Raw genomic sequence first — 20,977 nt, 5'->3', positions numbered from 1 at the left:
GGTATTCCAAAGAAATGTTCTAGTTCCCTTAAATTTTCCCATGGAATATTCCATTTATCTCCTCATCTCTACTGAAACCTGGATTTCCTGTAGCAGCACCACTTCCCTCAACAATTTTCCAAGTGAGCACTTTTTATTCTCCTTCTTGCTTCCTGTTCCACGGCTCACTGAGTCATCTGAAGCCCAGGTCACTCTTGAGTTATCTTGGAGTCCTGTCTTCTCTGTCTCCAAAATTGTGTTTCAAAAATAACTTCAGAGGCCATCTCCTCCTCTTCGTCTCTATAAGCACTGCCTAGTTCATGCACTTAAAGTTTCTAACTCAAAACGTTGTAATTGACCCTTGAATGATCCCTCCACTTCCAGCTCCTTCACATTCAGCCCATGCTCCACAGGGCCACCAAAGTTTTCTGTCTAAAGCACAGAACTAATAAAGTCACTACAGCACATATGTCCCATCATTTACCAGATAAAGTCAAAATGGCTTAGCAGTAAAAATGCTTATATGCTTTGACTTGGTGAATGAAATTAGAGGAACTTATTCTTAAATAATCAGATATATGGAGAAATGTTTATTTTCAATAATAATGTTCTCTGTAGTATTTTTAGACAAAACTCCCCCAAAATGAAATAAACCTGAATGTTCCCAAACAGAAAAACTGTTCTAAATTTTAGAATATTTATAAGGTGGATTATAATGTAACTATTAAAAATTATGTTTATAAAAATTTCTATTGCTAGCCAAAATTTATAAACCTACTATAACCTAACTCCCCAACTGATTACAGCTAAAATCTCTGGACAAAAATACAGAAAGTAATTAACTGAGGATGCTGAATAGTGTACAAAAGCAGATTAGGGAGGGACAGTCAAAGCTAGAGGAAGGAATCCATATGAGTGTGAATTTCCCAGGATTTTTCTCCTCTTTTCCCTCATGATATAAATTTGTGAGTGTATCCCAATCATAGAAATGTAGTGGTGACACCTAAGACGCCAAAAGAAACCTAACCTTTTGGACCAGTGACCAGGGCTAAAGGTCCTCTGCAAGACAGAAAGTGTAGAAGAACCCAATAGAAAAGAGAGCTGAAGAAGGGAATTCCTTAATTCTATGTATAAATCAGCAAAAGTCCTGAGCTCATGTCTGAGTTGTGAGTACATAGGGAAGACGCACAGTAACGTAGAAAAAGCTTTGAGACTTGAACTATAATATAAAGCACCATCCAAGTTCCTGACTTATCCCTGCGTGGCACATAAGTGGCACAGACCCAAAGCAACGTGGCAAAGGTTTGGAAGCTAAGCTGATATTGAAACCACTACTAAATAAGGTGAGAAGAAAAATTATGATCTGACCCTAAACAAGTTAAATGCCTGCTCAAACAACAACAAAATTAAGAACATTGTCAACTGCATTTTAACAGAACCCAGACTCTCAAAACATAATGTTCAAAGGGTGCAGTAAATATCCAAAAGTACTCAATATACAAAAATTCCAGAAAATATGATGAATTAGCAAAAGAAAAAACAATCAACGGTTGCCAAGCACAAAGCAACTCAAAAATTGGAATTGCACAGAATGATTATTCCTCTATTAGTTAAAAGTAAACACACTAGAAATGAATGGAAAAATAGAAGTTTTCAGTAGAGAATTAAAAACTAATAAAAATGAAAACTTTACAACTAAAAAATACAATATGTAAATTTTTTTTAATTCACTTATGAGTTCAATAGGATGGAAACAGAATAGAATCTGGGAACTTACAGAGATATACCAACTGAAATTATCGCATCTAAGGAATGGAGGAGACTATATTAAAAAAAAAAAGCATAATAAAGCTTTAGATACCTGTGGGACAATATCAAAAGTTCTAACACTTTGTCCCTCAAGCCCTATAAGGAGAGAGAGAAAAACAATAGTGTAGAAAACAATACTTGAAGAAATACTAGCTAAATTATCCCCAAATTAGTGAAAGACATAGATTGAGAGATTCGAGAAGTTGAGTAAACTCTAAACAAGATAAACTCAAAGGAAATTATGTCCAGACATATCATGACCAAACACAAATACCAAAGATAAAGGAAAAATCTTCAAAGTAGTGAGAGGAAAATGATAAATTATATTTAGGGAACAACAATTCAAAGGACTGCAGTTTTCTCACCAGAAAATAGCAAAACAAATATTTTAGATATTGAAAGAAAATAACTGTCAACCCCAAATTTTATTGTCAATGAAAATATCCATTAGACATGAAGGTGAAATAAAGGTATTACCAGATGAAAGAAAACTAAAAGCATGTGTTGACAACAGATCTGCTCCAAATGATATACTAAAGGAATTTCTTCATATTTAAGAGAAGTAAAGCCAATCCTACACAATCTCTTCCAGAAAATAAAAGAAAAGGAAACTCTTCCCGAATCATCTTATGAGGCCAGAATTACCCTTATGCCAAAACCAGGCAACAACACTAAAAGAAAATTACAGACCAAAATCCCTCACAAACATAGATACAGAAATTCTAAACAAAATAATATCAAATGGAATCCAGCAATATATGAAGAAGATAATACATCATAACCAAGTGGTGTTTGTCTTGAAATGCAAGGCTGGGCAAACATCTGAAAATCTATCAGTGTAATTTACCATACCAACATTCTAAAGATTAAGAAACATATGATCATCTCCATAAATGTAGAAAAGTCTTTGAAAATTTTCAACATGCATTCATGATCTCAGTAAGGAATACAAAAGAAATTCCTTAGTTTGATAAAGGACATTGTGATGGTTAATTTTGTGTTTCACAGTGACTGGGCCGAGGAATGTCCAGATTAAACATCATTTCTGGGTGTCTACGTGAGTGTGTTTCCAGATAATATTAGCATTTGAATCAGTGGACTCAGTGAGATAGATTGCTCCCCTCCCAATGTAGTGGGCATCACTCAATCCATTGAGGGCCTGAATAGGACAAAAATGTGGAGGAAGGAAGAATTTACCCTTTTTGTTTCCTGCCTGTTTTCTTGAGCTGGGACATCAGTCTCCTCCGGCCCTCAGACTGGAATTTACACTACTGGCTCCCTTGGTTCTTAGGCCTTCAGACTGGGACTGAAATTACACCACTAGCTTTCCTGGGTCTCCAACTTGCAAACAGAAGATCATGGGACTTCTCAGCCTCCTTCCCTCATAATTGTGTGAGCCAATTCCTCTAAATAAACAAATAAATAAATATGTGTGTGTATATATATATCTTATTGATTCTGTTTCCTTGGAGAACCTTGACTAATACAGTCATCTACCAAAATACATACATACATTCATACATACATACATAAAACCATAGCTGACATAATACTCACTGGTGAAGGGTGAATGTCTTCCCCCTAAGATCAGGAACAAGGCAAGGATGTCCACTCTCACCACTGCTATTCAAGGTCATACTGGAAGTCCTGGGCAGTGCAATAAAGCAATACAAAGAATTAAAGGGAGTACAGATTGGAATGGAAGAAATAAAACTTCATTTTCAGATATCATTTCCTACATAAAAAATATCAAGAAACTGACCAAAAAGCACTTATCACTAACAAGTATAACAGTCACAAAATACGAGGTCAAAAATGCCTAGGATCATCATCCTCAAAACTAAAGACACTAAAGAAAGAATCAAAGATTGCATAATGGAGAGATAAATCATGTTGTTCATGAATTGGAGAAAATACCATTAGGATGTCAATTCTCTCCAAACTGATCAATACAAACTCAGTCAAATTCCCAGCAGGATTATTTTGCAGATAACTGACAAGCTGATTATAAAATTTATATGAATAAGCAAAGGAACTAGAAGAACAAACTTTTTGAAAAGAAAAACATGAAAGTTGCATATGGTTTGATTTCAAGACTTACTATAAAAGCCACAGTAATAAAGACAGTGTAGTACTGGTGAACGGATACACACATAGGTCAATGGAATGAACAGAGAGTGCAGAAATAGGCCCATATGCCTACGGGCAATTGACTTTGACAGAAGTGCAAAGCTGATTTGATGGAGAAATGATAGCCTATTGTACATATGGTGGTAGAACAATTAAATACACATATGCAAAATAATGAACCCAATACATTCCTCACATCTTATATAAAAATTAACTCAAACACATAGACCTATAAATGAAAGCTAAAACTATAAAACATAGAAGAAAGTGCAAGAGAAACACTTTGTCCTGTGGGTTAGACAAAGGAATTTTAGATACACCAAAAGCACAACCCATAAAAGAAAAAAGTTATAAATTGACCTTATCAAAATATAAACTTTACCCTGTTAAGAGAATGAAAAACAAGCCACATACTGGGAGAAAATATTTGCCAATCATATATCTGACGAAGGACTTGACCCAGAATATCTAAAGAATTCTGAAAACTTGATAATAAGAAAACAGACAACCCCATTTAAAAAATGGGATAGAGTCTTGAATAGACACTTCACCAAAGAATATGGATCCAAATAAGCACATGACAAAATGCTCAACATCGTTACTCATCAAGGATATACGTATTAAAACCACAATGATACATTACACGTCTATTAAAATGGTTTTAAAATACTGTTACCGTCAAGTGCTGATGAGGATGGACAGCAACCTGAACACTCATACCTTGCTTGTGAGAATGAAAAAGAGTATGTCCACTTTGGAAAACAGCTTGCCAGTTTGTTATATATCTAAATATTAATGATCCAGCCATCCCACACTTAGGTATTTATCCAAGGTAAATGAAAATTATGTTCACACAAAAACCTGTATGAATGTTTCAGCATCTTTGTTCGTAATTGCTGAAAACTGGAAGCAACTCAGATGTCCTTCAGCCCATATATGGATGAGCCATCTCTGGTGCATCATTTAATAAAATGCTAATCAGTGATAAAGAGGCAACAACATGGGTAACTCTTAGATGATGCCATTGTATGATATTATGGAAAAGGACAAAATGATAATTACTGGTTAGTGATAAATTAGTGATTGCCAGTTTGGGGGCTGGTGGAAGGATTAACCACAAAGGGGAGGTATAAGGGAGTTTGCTGGGGGTTGTGAGGGAACTGCTCTGTAGCTTGATTATGGTGGTGGTTGTACAACTCTATGCACTTATCAAAGTGCATAGAACTATGCACAGAACTATATATCAGAATGAGTGACTTCTACTGTATGTAATTAATAAAATATTTTAAAATAACGTGTTTGGAAGAATGTTTAATTACATGGGAAGTTGTCATTAAAAATCAAGAAACAAAAGTATTTCCCAATTGTGTGAAGAAAGAAAATCAACAGAAGAAAAATACTTTATAACATTAGCCACCGGAGGTATCATGTCAGGATGGACAATTTATGGATGAATGTTATTTTCTCCTTTCTCCTTATTTTTCCCCAAACTACCTACAAAGAACACATACTGTTTTTAAAATCAGAGAAAAATAGCCAATGCTATTTAAAATGAATGATCTTGGCTCATAACTGTAAATTAGATTTTCCATATATCCTATAGATTTCTCAAATATGTATATGTATACATGTATAAAAGTAAATTAATCCTCTCTGTCCCCAAATCTTCTCTCTTAGTCATCTTTACTATCTCAGGAAAGGCTCATCATCCATGCAGTCTCCCATTTCCCCAGACTAAAACTGACCATTGGCCTTCCCTGTTTTACATCCACCCTCCCTACTCTACCCACCTTCCAAATTTCCTGTTGCTTTAACCTCCAAAGTATCCCTGAATTCACTTATTTCCACCTCTACTGGTACTGCCTAGGGCTAAATATTTTTCACTAGAACACTGCAACATTCTCCTATTACATGTCTCTTTGTTTAAAGTGACCTTTTCACAATCAAACCTCCACTCTGCTATCAGAGGAATCTTTCCAGAAAACAAATTTGACCATGTAGTTCTTCTTCTTAAAACATACTGGTGGCTACCTATTGCCTGTGAAATGAAGTTCAGACTTCCTAATGTACGAAGTCCTTCATTACTTTAAATATTTCATTAATGTCTTATAATTAAATTAATAAATGAATGGGCAAATAGAACATATTACACTTGGAAGATATATTTGCAGAAGACATAAAAAGATTTGTTCTGGTCCCTTCAGCCCTATTCTCCCCACCCCCTCAACTTACAAGCTTCTCTTATGTTTCAGGAGGAAGCATTTAAGATCACAATATGAAATTCCTGTTAGAAGAGGTTCTGTACTCAGGAAAATCAGTCAGCTCAGTACTTACTCTACACTCTGTTCTTTTCAACTTTCTCCCCTCAGGACTTTATTGGGGAAGGAGATCCAGAAACAGACCTACACATCAATTGTCCATTGTAACATTCATACGTCTCCAAGCACGCTCATGAAGAAGGGGTAAACTAAAGAATGACAAAAATGTATCTTTATTTTCTGTGCAAAGGTAAAAATTAAGGTCGCTATGTTCCTTATAATTCTACTTATAATGATGTAGCATTTACACTTTGGTCTATTTTTTTATATAAATTTATTTATTTATTTTTGGCTGCGTTGGGTCTTCGTTGCTGCGCATGGGCTTTGTCTCTAGTTGTGGTGAGAGGGGGCTACTCTTCGTTGCAGTGCACGGGCTTCTCATTGTTGTGGCTTCTCTTTGTGCTCTAGAGCCCTAGAGCATGGGCTCTAGGGTACGCGGGCTTCAGTAGTTGTGGCACAGGGACTCAGTAGTTGTGGCTCGCTGGCTCTAGAGTGCAGGCTCAGTAGTTGTGGCGCATGGGCTTAGTTACTCCGCAGCATGTAGGATCTTCCCGGACCAGGGCTCGAACTCGTGTCCCCTGCACTAGCAGGCAGACTCTCAACCACTGCGCCACCAGGGAAGTTCTTATACTTTCTTTGGTCTATTAAAATAGCATTTCACATACTTATTTCCATTTGCAACCATACGATCTGATAAGACCATTATAAAAACTTGGTTATTGTAAGGTATTATAACAAATCAGGTACTGTTTCTTTGTATTATATATTTAGGTCTTGTACAATAAGCATTTATCAAAATTAGATGTGGTATCAAGGCAGGAAATATGCCCAAAACAATATTCTTTCCATTAGAGTGGCACTTAGATTCTAGAATCCCCACTGTGGCATTTCCCTTACCTAATGAAAGCTGGAATAAAAGAGGTTCTTATTTATTACACATTTCTTGGAAAACTTCATGGTGGTCATCTCAAAACATGTGCTTTCCCAGGAAGTAGTGCCTTCAAAATTGTAAGTGAATATTTCATATGTAATTCAGTAGACTTTGTTTAATTCAAACTTAATTTTATTGTGTTTTATCAACAAATAATATTTTGTTATCCAGTTAAATTACACATGTGATCTTTTACCTTATTTTCCTTTGGATATTTAATTAAAAAAAAGAAATGTGTAGAAGATCAACATATGCATATAGAGTGAAGATTTATTCAAGTAAATTTATTCATAATTGAATAGAATTTTAACATTTGAAGTAGGATTATAATTATGCCTTCATTATACTATTATGTCAAAATGTAGGATGCAGATAATTATTTTAATGTGTATTTCTTTAACAATGGCAATTGTTAGTTTTTAAGTCAGAAAAGCATAAAGAAAACAAAATGGCTCATAAGTCTAGCTAATGACTACCATAAATAAATAAATAAATAAATAAATTTAAAACTAATACATTCACTATTGAAGAATATTCAAATACTACCAAAAAAAAGTATATAATGAAGTACAAAAAATATTTCTTTCTCCACCCAGAGTTTATTGCTCAAAATATAATCACAGTTAATATCTTCAGAAACTCTCAAAGTAGTATTTCTTCAAAAGAAATATACACTTTAATTTTTTTATCTCTACCATTTGGCTTATTAATATACTTCTTTGTTTTATGTTTCTAGTGGTTCTAGTATATAGCTTTAATTTTTCATAGTCTACACCAAATATTATTAGGCCACATCAAGTATATTTCTCTCATCCTGTCCTTTTTACTCTTGTCATACATTTCTTCTTATGTTATAGAGTTTTATTATTTTCATTTTAAATAATCAACTATCTGTCAAAGAAATTAAAAATGAGAAAAATGTCTTTTATATGTGCCCATATACATTCAGTATTCTTCATTCTAATACATCAACCCAAGTTTCCATCTGGTATAATTTTATTTAACCTGAAGTTAATGGTGGTGCAAGTTTGCTGATAATTAATTCTCTCAGCTTTTATTTGTCTAAAAAAGTATTTCCTCTTCCTTCATTTTTGAAAGATACTTTTGTCAGGTACAGAATTCCGTGTTAACAGATTTTTTTTCACTCAGAATTTTAATTATATCACTACCTTGTCTTCTGTCTTACAAATTTCTGACAAGAAATCATTTGTAGTTTGTTCATCTGAATGTATTGAATCTTTTCCTCTGTCGCTTTCAAAATTTTCTCTATGTTATTTGTTTTCAGCAATTTGATTATAATGTTTGGTGTGGTTTTTCTCCTACTCGGATTCACTGAGTATTTTTAATCTGTGGGTTTATAGTTTTCACCAAATTTCAAACATTTTTAACCATTATTTCTTCAGATATTTTTCTATGTCCCCACCCAACTGCACATAAGTTAAATTGCTTTATCTCATCCTACTGCTCACCTATTCTGTGTTCATTTTGTTCGATCATTTTCCTCTTTGTGTTTCATTTTAAATAGTTTCTATTGGTATGTCTTCAAATTCATTGATCTTTTCTTCCACAGTGTCTGATATCTTGTTAATCCCATCTGTAATGGACTGACTTGTGCTCCACTGAAAATTATATATTGAAGTCCTAACCCCTAGTACCTCAGAATGCAACTGTATTAGGAGAAAGGGTCTTTAAAGAGGAAATAAAAGTTAAATGTGGTCATTGAGGTAGGCCCTAAACCAATACGACTGGTGTCCTTTTAAGATAAATTAGGACACAGAGGAAAGACTATGTGAAGATACCAGAAGAAGTTTGCTATCTATAAGGCAAAGAGAGAGAGGCCTCAAAATGAAAGCAACCTTACCAATACCTGATCTTGGACTTCTCACCTCTTCTAAATAAATTTCTCTTGTTTAAGCCACTTTGTTATGGCAGCCCTAACAAACTAGTACACCATCTAAACTATTTTTTTCATTTCAAATATTGTATTTTTTATCTGTAGAAGTTCTATTGTGGTCTTTTTTAAAATTTTCCATTTCTCCTCTCATCATGTTACAACTTTCTTCTACATTCTTGAACATGTGGAGGGTACTTATAATCCCTGTTTAGATGCCCTTGTCTCCTAATTCCATCTTCTGTGTTATTTCTGAATCTGAATCTGTTGCTTGATTTTTCTCATTATAAGTCATACTTTCCTGCTTCTTTGCATGTCTGGTAATTTTTCATTGGACAATATACATTTTGAAAGTTAATGTTACATTTTCCTGGATGTTGTTATATTTCTATAGTGTTTGATTTTATTGTTGCATATTGTTAACTTATTTAGAGTCATTTGTACCCACTTTGAGGCTTGTTTCTAAGGTTAGGTCAGGTCCAGAGTAACTCATAGTCTAGGATATTTCAGCCCAAGTATAAAGCAATGCCTCCTGAGGCTGTACCAAATCCCCTGCATGTTAAGAGATCTTTCCACTTTGCTGCTGAAATCACAAACTCTACTCAGTCCCATGTGAACTCCAAGAATTGTTAAGCCTACTGCCTTCCAGATGTTCTTTCCCCAGCCTTGGGTAATCTTCTTCCTGTGCATGTACAGGTTTGTACTCAACCAAACTTAATGGGGACCCTGACAATAAATTCTAACCACCTTGACCTTATCAAACTACAATCTGCCTCCTGAACTCAGTAAAATCTCCAAGTGTTGCAAGCTGAAAATTACCTCCAACAGAAAACAAGAACTCAAGGTTCATCTACCTCATTTATTTCTCTTCTCTCAGGAATCAAAATTATGTATGATCTACGGTCCAACTGTGGTCTGAAAACCATTGTTTCATATACTTTGTCCAGTTTTCCAACTGTTGAAGGAATGGAGGGACCATATGTTCCCTATCACTTCATTACGGCTCAAAGTGGAAGTCCATGTTTTCATTCTTAATTTTTCATAATATTATATTTAAACTAATCCTTTTATAGTAGGTGTACAATATTCCATTGGATAAATGTAATGAATTGATTAATGGAGACTATATTAAATGACATTCAGGTTGTAGGTAGCATTTTGCTATTAAAAATAGTGTTGCAATAAGCATTCTTATGCTTACAACACAGAATAATTTTGTGATATTTTCTTTTTCGACCAACTTCCTAGAATAGGTTTTCTGGACTATAGGGTATGAATATTCTAAAATAAAGATTTGCAAATTCCCCTCTAAAACTTTGCAAAATTAACACTACTCCCGGTAGTGTAGGAAAGCCTAAGTTTTACCACACTTTCCTCAGCATAAGAAAATTAACCTTTACCAATCTGAGAGAAAAAGTATCTTTTGTTTTGGTTTTCACTTATTTGATTATGAGCAAGACTTCACATATTTTGTATTTTATCAGCCATTTATTTTTATTTTCTCTCAATTAACCACTCATATATTTGACCATTTTCTTTTTTAATATGTATGAGTTAATTGTGTGTAAAACATTTATGTCATATTTTTGCAACATTTTTCACAGTTTTGTCTTTTAACTCTGAGTTATTTATGACATACATTATGACATACATTAACATACATACATACATATGTATGTATACAATGTATGTAATACATATGACATACATTAACTCTGAGTTATTTATGACATACATTATGACATGCAATATTTTCAAATTTTTTAACATTTTCCATTTATAGTTTTAGGGTTTTGCGGTCTTCTTTGCAAGTCCTTCTCAAACATACACTTTTTTCACCTCTTGCAAAACCTCACAGTTTAATTTTTAAATTGTTGCTAATTTAAACTATTTTGTTGCAAAGAGTAAAATAGAAATTCCATATATTTTTTCAAATAATTATGAAGCTTTTTAACTCTATTGATCCCCTTTTCCCATCACTGACTTCACCAACCATCATGTATCATTAAAAGCAAATCCTTTTCATGGACTTTATATCTATTGATTTGCCTGGATATAATTTTCTTCCTAGTATTAGATTATTTCTATTATTGTAACTTGTTAAGTTTCAATATGAATTTTTTGAATTTACGTTCATTAATTTTCTGGATATATATTTCTTCTCTTATATCATATTTTCCACATAGCTTCATAGAAGTTTCAATATTTGATAGAACTGAGTCCTGTCAACCTCTACCCACTTTTCTTTTTAAAAATTTCATGGATATTGGGACAGACTTACTTTTCCAAATGAACTTAGCTTTTAATAAAAATTTATAGATTAATTTATGAAAATTTACACCTTGTAATTTGGGTTGTGCTATCAAAGAATATTGTGTACATTTTCATTTACTTTAGACTTCCCTTACATTCCTCATAACATTGTAAACTGTACTAAAAATAATGCTAAATAATAATATACTACTAATAATATATATTTTATGCTAAGCTTATTACTATACATTTTGACTTTCTGATATCTGTATCAATCAGGGAAGGCTAACTTCTGTAACAAGAAATTCCAAATTCTCAGTGAGTTATCAGGATGAAAGCTTATTTCTTTTTCATATTACAGTACATTCCAGGATGGAGATCAGCTTTCCATAAAGGGATTCAGAGACCTAGGTTCCATACATCTTGTGGCTCTGCCTTGGATTCATCAAATGAATCTTCGGCATTTGTCCAAGAGTTGAGGGAAGATAGGAACTCATGGGCAAACAGTTGGTTCCAGGCCTAAAAATAGCACACATCACTTCTGTGCACATTCCACTGGTTAAGACTAATCATATAGCTCCACCCAGCAAAAGGATGGGAGATGTAGTCCTCCTTTGGGCCTAAGATGAAAACAAAACAATCTGATAAACATAAACAGTGCCTGCTGCAATAATTATTATAATGGGGAATTTTTCTATTTATGCTTATTTTTTAAAAATCAGGAATGGATATCAGATTTTGTCAAATAACTTCTAATTATTTATTGAACTAATCAACAAATCAACAGGATATTGTTTTTTACTTTTATATTTAAATGTATATATATATACACATATATACATTTACCTTTATGAAGTAGAATTTATACTTAGCATAACACACATACTTAAAATACACATTTGATGAGTTTTGACATATGTACACACTGTAAAACTATCGCGATAATCTAGATAATGAAGGTTTCCATCACCTCCAAAAGTTTCCTCATGTCCTTTTGTAATCCATCCTCCCTCTCACATATGTACCCAGTAATAACTGATATGTTTTCTGTCCCTATTGGCTAGATTGCATTTTCTATAATTTTATATAAATGGAATCATTCAGTATATCTTCTATTTGACTAGTTTTTTATGCTCATAAAAATTATTTTGATTTTCATCTGTATTGTTGTAGGTAACAGCTGCTATTGTTTTTATTTTGATTTTCATGTGTATTGTTGTAGGTAACAGCTGTTGTAATAACAGCTATTATTGTTGTTAGTAACAGCTTCTTACTGTTTCTGAGAAGTAGTATATGGTATGAATATACCATGTCTTGTTTATCCATTCATCTTTTGTTGGACATTTGGGTTATTTCCAGGTTTGGGCTACCATGAATAATGCTGCTATGATCATTCATATACAAGTCTTTGTTTCGAAATACGTTTTCATTCTCTTGGGTAAATATATAGGATAGAATGGGTCATGGAATCAATGTATATTTAACTTTTTAAAAGAGCTTTATTGATATATAATTTATATACCATACAATTCACCTATTTTAAATGTACTATTCAATTTTTTTAGTATACTCAAAGTTTTTAGTTTACTCACAAGTCATGCAACAATGACCCTAGTGTAATTTTTTTTAACATTTTCATCACGCTTTTTAAAAACATGCCCATTAAATCACTTCTCATTCTCCATTCCCCCATCTCATCATCCCCAGCCCTAGAAAACCACTAATGTACTTTTTCATCTCTATAGATTTGCCTTTTCTGGACATTTTATACAAATGGAATTACACAAGATGTGAGGTTTTTTGTAACTGGCTTCCTTCACTTAGCATAAAATTTTCAAGTTTCTTTCATGCTGTAGCATGTATTAGTACTTCATTCCGGTTTACTGACGAAGAATATTTCATTCTATGATTATACCACATCTTATTTATCTATTCATCAGTTTATGGACATTGGGGTAGTTTCCACTTTTTGGCTATTATGAATAACATTGGCATGAACACCCACGTACAAGACTTTGTAAATGTGCTTCATTCTCTTGGGAACCTACATAAGAATATAATGACTGGACTCTATGTTGTTTGTATAGTTAACTTTTTTTTAAACGTCTTTATTGGAGTATAATTGCTTTACAGTGTTGTGTTAGTTTCTGCTGTATAACAAAGTGAATCAGCTACATGCATACGTATATCCCCATATCCCCTCCCTCTTGTGTATCCCTCGTGCCCTCCTTATCCCACCCCTTTAAGTGGTTGCAAAGCACAGAGCTGATTTCCCTGTGCCATGCAGCTGCTTCCCACTAGCTATCTATTTTACATTTGGTAGTGTATATATGTCAATGTTACTCTCTTACTTTGTCACAGCTTACCCTTCCCCTCCCCATGTCCACAAGTCCATTCTCTACGTCTGTGTCTTTATTCCTGACCTGCCCCTAGGTTCATCAGAATCTTTTTTTTTTTTTTACATTCTCTATATATGTGTTAGCATACGGTATTTTTCTCTTTCTGACTTACTTCACTCTGTATGACAGACTCTAGGTCCATCCACCTCACTACAAATAACTCAATTTCGTTTCTTTTTATGGCTGAGTAATATTCCATTGTATATATGTGCCACATCTTCTTTATCCATTCATCAGTCGACGGACACTTAGGTTGCTTCCATGTCCTGGCTATTGTAAATAGTACTGCAATGAACATTGTGGTACATGACTCTTTTTGAATTATGGTTTTCTCAGAGTATATGCCCAGTAGTGGGATTGCTGGGTCATATGGTAGTTCTATTTTTAGTTTTTAAAGGAACCTCCATACTGTTCTCCATAGTGGCTGTATCAATTTACATTCCCATCAACAGTGCAAGAGGATTCCCTTTTCTCCACACCTTCTCCAGCATTTATTGTTTGTAGATTTTTTGATGATGGCCATTCTGACTGGTGTGAGGTGATCCCTCATTGTAGTTTTGATTTGCATTTCTCTAATGATTAGTGATGTTGAGCATCCTTTCATGTGTTTGTTGGCAATCTGTATAGCTTCCTTGGAGAAATGGCTGTTTAGGTCTTCTGCCCATTTTTGGATTGTACAGGTGTACAATACAGTGATTCACAATAAAGAACAAACGTTTTTAGTTTTGATGAAGTCTAATTCATCTTCTTTTCTCTTTTACACATCATGCCTTTTGGAGTACTATATAAGAAACTTTGTTTAAGGGCACTAAGATTTTCTTTTTATCATTTTTTTCTAAAAGTTTTAAAGTTTTAACTCTTAGATTTGCATCTTTTATCCCTCTGGAGCTAATTTTTGTTTATGGTGTGAGGTAAGAGTTAAGTCCACTTTTTTGCATGTGGATATCCAGTTATTTCAGCACTATACATTGAAAGATGATTCTTTCCCACTGAGTTGCTTCAAGCCCTTTGTCAAAAATCAGTGCACTTATATGTGTGTATTTCTGGACTCTATTCTAGTCTGTTGATTTATACATCTATCTTTCTGTTAATACCACAATGTGTTTGCTGAAGACCAATAATAAATCTTGAAATCACATGGTGTAAGTCCTCCAACATTGTTCTTCTTTAAAATTGTTTTGTCTATACTGTATCTTTCACATTTCCATATAAATTTGAAAAATAGCTTGTCAGTTCTTACAAAAAAAAAAAAAAGCCTGTTAGAATTTTGATGGATAGATGAAGACTGTCAACTGGGGAGAACTGTCATCTTAATGTTGAATCTTCCAATCTCTGAGCACAGTGTTCTGTCCATTTATTAGATCTTAATTTATTTCTCTCAGCAATATTTTGTAGCTTTCAGTGTATAGGTCATGGAAAGCTGCTTTATCAAATTTATAACTTAGAATTCCATATTTTATGTTAATGTAATTGCATTTTCTGATTTTTCTTTGCTAATGTATATAGATAATATATCCTGCAACATTGCTAAAATTATCTATTAAAGTACTTTACTTGTAGGTTTCTTAGGATTTTCTACATAGATGATAATATGTTCTGTGGATAAAGATGGCTTTTCTTCTTTCTTTACAATCTCTATATTTTTTAATTCTTCTTCCTGACTGATTGAAATGGCTATGACATATAGTAAAATGTTAAATAGAGGAAATAAGAGTGGACAAACTATTCTTATTCCTTTTTTTTTTTTTTTTTTTGGAAAAATCCCAAACCTTTCATTTTACTCCTCGCCTGGTTCAGCCCAGACGTGAGGAGACACCTGAGCTTGGCAAACATGGTACAAATGTCCGCCCAGGCCCTCAAACAGTCAGGTTAAGTGTGTGCAGGGGCGGCCCCTCCCCAACACCCCTCAAAGTGCATCGAAGACAGCCCCGTGTAGCCCCAAAGTGGAGCCCATCACACTCCTGACAAGTCCAGGGCCGACAGGCGGGGGGCAGCCACTGCTGGGGACCCCAGGCCAAGGGGACAGCTGCAAGGTTTGGCTTTAATGCAAAAGGCCAAAAACTATTCTTATTCCTAATCTAGGGGAAAAACATTCAGTCTTTCATCATTAAATATAATGTTAGCTGTAAGTTTTTCAGGATACACTTTATCAGGTTGAGAAATTTCTTTTTTATACCTAGGTTGTTGAGATTCTCTTCATCATGAGTGGGTGGTGAATTTTTTTAAAGGGTTTTTCTGCATCTATTGAAAGATCATATAGTTTTTCTTTTTTATTTAGATAATTAGGTGGATTACAGTGATTTTCAAATGTTGACTCCAACTTGTATTTTTGAGATAAAACCCTACTTGGTCAAACAGTTCTTGCTTCCCATGCCAATCAGTATTAACCATACCCTACTACTCTAGGCCCAGGCCTCGTATAATATCTACAACTGACCTTATATAACATCTGTAAAAATCCCTGCAGGCATATTTATAAGCACTTGAGTCTATAGTTCCTTTGAATCTTTGCTTCTACTTTCATGATGGTTGGAGCAGAGAATATGGCCTTAAGGTACAAGTGGGAGAGAAGAGGAAAAAGGAAATACACACAAGGAAGCAAGATTCTACTTTAAAATGCAACCTGCCTTGGTATATTATACAATAGCAATACATGTATTATAATCAGAATAAAATGAAATATAAAAACAGTATTTACATGTATTGGCCATACATAACAGACACACACACTCAGATTTATTTAGAGAAAGATCGTGAGACTGTATACAGCTTTGCCTAATAATCTCCTTTCTTGCCTTTTTTTTTGCTTTGCTTCAGTTTTGTTTTTCTGAATAGTATCAACCATTTTTAAGTGTACAGTTCAATAATGTTAAGTATATCCACAATGCTGTGAAATATATCACTAGAACTTTTTCATCTTGCAAATCTGAAATTCCATACCCATTAAACAACTCCCTGTTCCACCCCACCCCCAACTCTTGGTAATCATCATTCTACTTTTTGTTTCTATGAATTGGAGCATTTTAGACACCTCATATATGTGAATTAAACAGTATTTGTCTTTTTGTGACTGGCTTACTTAGTATAATGTCCTAAAGATTCACCATGTTATTCAGGTTGTAGCACATATCAGAATTTCTTTCCATTTTAGACTGAGTAATATTCTATTGTATGCACTTACCACATTTTGTCTAATCTTTCATCCATCAATGGATATTTGACTTGCTTCTATTTCTTGGCTGTTGTGAATAATGCTGCTATGAACATGGTGTGTAACCTCTCTTTTAAATACTACTATCAGGGATTTCCCTGGTGGTGCAGTGGTTAAGACTCCGAGCTCCCAATTCAGGGGGCATGGGTTCGATCCCTGGTCAGAGAACTAGATTTCACATTCATGCTGCAATTAAGAGTTCACATGCCACAACTAAGGAGCCAGCAAGCGTCAACTAAGGAGTCCGTGAGCTGCAACTAATGAGACCACCAGCCGCAACTAAGGAGCACACGTGCTGCAACTAAGACCTGGTGCAACCAAATAAATAAATTAAATTAAATTTTTAAAAGACTGTGCACATTGAACTACATACATGTCTAGTGGCCATGATTCACATCATAGTTACAACAAAATTGCTTAAAAAATATTATTATAATATCTAGCTCAATGTAACAGAGCTGTATTCACCTCTTTGCCAAACTTCTTCTACTGGATGGCCAGCATCTCTAATTAAAATTTTTTATTTATAATATTTAATAGATTAATTGAGTGATTCTCAATCAAGTATGGTTCTTTATTCCTTAGGATATTTGGAATCATGAGAGGAAGTTTTTGTTTTCACAATGACTAGAAAGCACTACAGGTTTTTATTGGGCAGAGCCAGGATTACTAAGCACCCTGTGATGCAAGACAGCCCTGGTGAATGAAGAATAAAGACATACCAAGAGTTCTAACAGCACTTCCCTTGAGATATATTAGCCATTAACCATGTGGATTTAAGTTCATTAAACTAAACAATGTTTAACTTTTTACTATGTCTAATTATTCTGTTGGTAAGTTTTCAAAACTATTTTTTTTAATAACCATTATTTGCTTTGCTGGTGCACAGGTTGTTACCTGCAGGGAAGATTCTTCCTAACAACAGAACCATTTCTTTGTGAATATGTCAAGGGAAAATCATATTTGTATTATAGGAAGAAGAAAAGTATGGGACCCCTTACTTGTCACATATTTTTATAAAGGATAATTCTGGCAAAAAAAAATTAACAGCAAAGTCAGCTTTGATAACTAGAGCTGGAGCATACACTGAAAATGAATTACTTACAGGTAGTAATTGCAATCTCCTTAAGAAAACAAGCCATGTTGGTTGGGATCATCACTGTATAGCCAGAGCCTAGCCGACAGAGACACTTAAAAAATATTGAATGTTGAAATAAGAAATAAGGAAAAAGAACAAGATAAATAGCAGAATGGAAGGATTACAAGTGAGAGACGTTCCAATTAGTCACTGATGCATTCTCGTGCTGGGTCCTGGGTTCTTCAGAAACACTGATGGAGGAAGGATGGAAGTGAGACCTAAAGGCCTCCATTGTTGGTATTTAAGTGCCTGGGGAATGAGTTTCAAACAGGCAAGAACTGAAGCCTGATCCTGTGATGGAGCCTGGCACTGGACTTCCAGGGGTGTCAGGTGGTGAGGCCCAATGGCTCCTCCCGAGGTTTCCTTAAGCCTCGGAAATGGGGATACATTTGTGAAGAGTTTATAATGCTGATCTTTTGAAGATAGTTTAGGGTTCCAAAAGTTGTGAATGTTAAAGTATTTTGAAGATGATAGTGTTGGGAGACTTCAAGATTTGCAGATGACAGAAACAGGAATAACTTCTATAGGCTTGTGGATGACAGGACATTGATATTGCTACCTGAATATTCTGCAGCCATGATAATCACACTTACTTTGTAGGGAAGTACAAAAAAGAAGCTTTTCAGGGAAGCTTTTCAAAAACTGCAAAGCTCAGAGATTCTGAATGCACTGGGGCGGAACCCAGGCATCTTTATTTTTTGAAGTTCCCAGTTGGTCTTTAGGTGAATTCTGGTGAATCCTCAGAAATAATGCATTGTGGATCATGAGGTCTGTGGCTGGACCTAAGAGCATTAGAGAAAGTACCCAGTGTTTGGGGGTAAGAATATTCGGAAAGTAATAGCTGGATAAAAGAGAATGTAGGTCATTTTGCATAATTTTATGAGTTATATTTCAAGTACTGGTATCTTCCACATCCTTTAGAGGCTAGTAGATTTGTGAGAAAAGCACAGAATCTGCAATCATATACCATGGATTTAAATTCAGTCTTGTCCACTTACAAACTGACTCACCTTTAATAAGTTACTCAAACTCTCTCAACCTGAGTTTTATCGTAAAGGGGAAATAATAATTTAAAAACTGAAGAGTCACTGGGAAAGAAGGAATCACTGTAATGCCCATGCTAATGCCACTTATTGTTAAATTCTGAAAGGCCTTCCTAAGTAGAAGTCATTTTCAATTTAGGAACTTTGTCCACAGATTTAATTCCAAAATAAGAGTAAAGATGGTCAGAAAGCATGGTGATGATGAGAGCAGAAACGAAGGGGTATGGAGGCAGGAATCTGAAGTAAGGTCTCCATGATTCAAGGTTAAGGGGCCAAATAGGAGAGAAAAGTAGAATTTAGATACAAAGAGGATTTGAGACTAAAAAAAGATAACAGGACTTCCTCTGAGGCAGTTCAAAGATTAGATAAATGGAAGTTACAGAGACTAGACGAACTGAGTCACTCCAAAGCTGGGCTTTTCCTCTTTGTGAAGTACCTTGCAGGGCCACCCTTCCCACTTACCGCCCCATTTGTGCACAATTGAAGACCCTACGTTGGATGTTTTAAAAAGACAAAGGAACCATCATTTCCATTACAGCTTCAAAGGAGGAAAAAAATTTCTTTTCTAAATAACATGGCCAAAAATATTAAACAAGAGATTCCAGAAAATTAAAAAAAAAAAAAAAAGAGATTCCAGAAAATGAACAAAGAAAATATAATCTTGCCCTAATGACCAGGAAGCACCCCAGCAGAGGACTAAAGCAGTTTATGCTTTCCAAAAGCTTGCACTGCCAGCTTGGCTACCTTAAAAACAGGACACTGTGTCTGTGAAATTGAAAATAAAAAACAAGCATTCTCTAAAAACATATTATGGCCTGTTCATTTCAGACTTCTACTTTGCACCGAAGCATTTAGTTGAAAATAATTTGACCTTCCATCTGTGAAGCTATTGTTTTCCATGGCCTTGGTCATACAACTATTCAATGGTGGTTTTAGTTTCATCACCTTCTTTATTATGGTTTAATATCAGTGTTTTATTATCTATGTAGAAAGTAGGACTGAGAACTGTAACCACATTCATCACATTTCTACTATGAGAAAGCATTTAATGAGCTTCACGTGAAATGCTACCTTGAGGAAATGTCACAGTTAAAACTGTACATATTCAAAATATGTAAAATCTCCCACCAGAAAAACAAAACCCGGTACACTTGGAGTATTATCACTGAGGTTGGCATTATTATGACTGTTGTTCAGTAGCTCCACGTCCCCCATCTCCTCATGTCCACGTATTGCTCACAGCTAGCACTGCATGATCACCCACTCAGTAGATGAAAAACATTGTTTGAATATGAAAGCTCACCCTGTGACAACACTTACACTCTTAAAGTCCTGCTTATTTATTATCTGCCTGCCACTTCTTACACTTCAAGCTCTTGACAGGGAGATCAGCTAGGTGGTTTGTGACCACCTAGAGGGGTGGGATAGGGAGGGTGGGAGGGAGGGAGATGCAAGAGGGAAGAGATATGGGAACATATGTATATGTATAACTGATTCACTTTGTTATAAAGCAGAAACTCACACACCATTGTAAAGCAATTATACTCCAATAAAGATGTTAAAAAAATAAAATTAAATAAAAATTAAATTAAATTAAAAAAACCTTAAATAAAAGTTTTTCTATACCCCACCTTCAAGATATTTTGTGAGAGGTGATAATATTCAAAAATATTATATGATACACATTGTCTTTCTCTTCACTTGGCTAGAGGAAAACAAAAGATATAAAATAAATTTAAAGGAAAGAAAAATACGAGAAATAGTACCATTTAAGCAGATTTCAGGTGGGCTATCATCTTAGCCTCCTGAAACAGACAGCATCCCAGCCACTCCATGTGTGGGGTGTGTACAGAGCCTAGGAGCTACCTGGGATGC

Source organism: Orcinus orca, chromosome 5 (genome assembly GCF_937001465.1).
Source record: "Orcinus orca chromosome 5, mOrcOrc1.1, whole genome shotgun sequence".
In the NCBI taxonomy this organism is placed as follows: Eukaryota; Metazoa; Chordata; class Mammalia; order Artiodactyla; family Delphinidae; genus Orcinus; species Orcinus orca.
The sequence above is the reverse complement of the archived record's forward strand: the minus strand, read 5'-3'. Positions refer to the sequence as shown.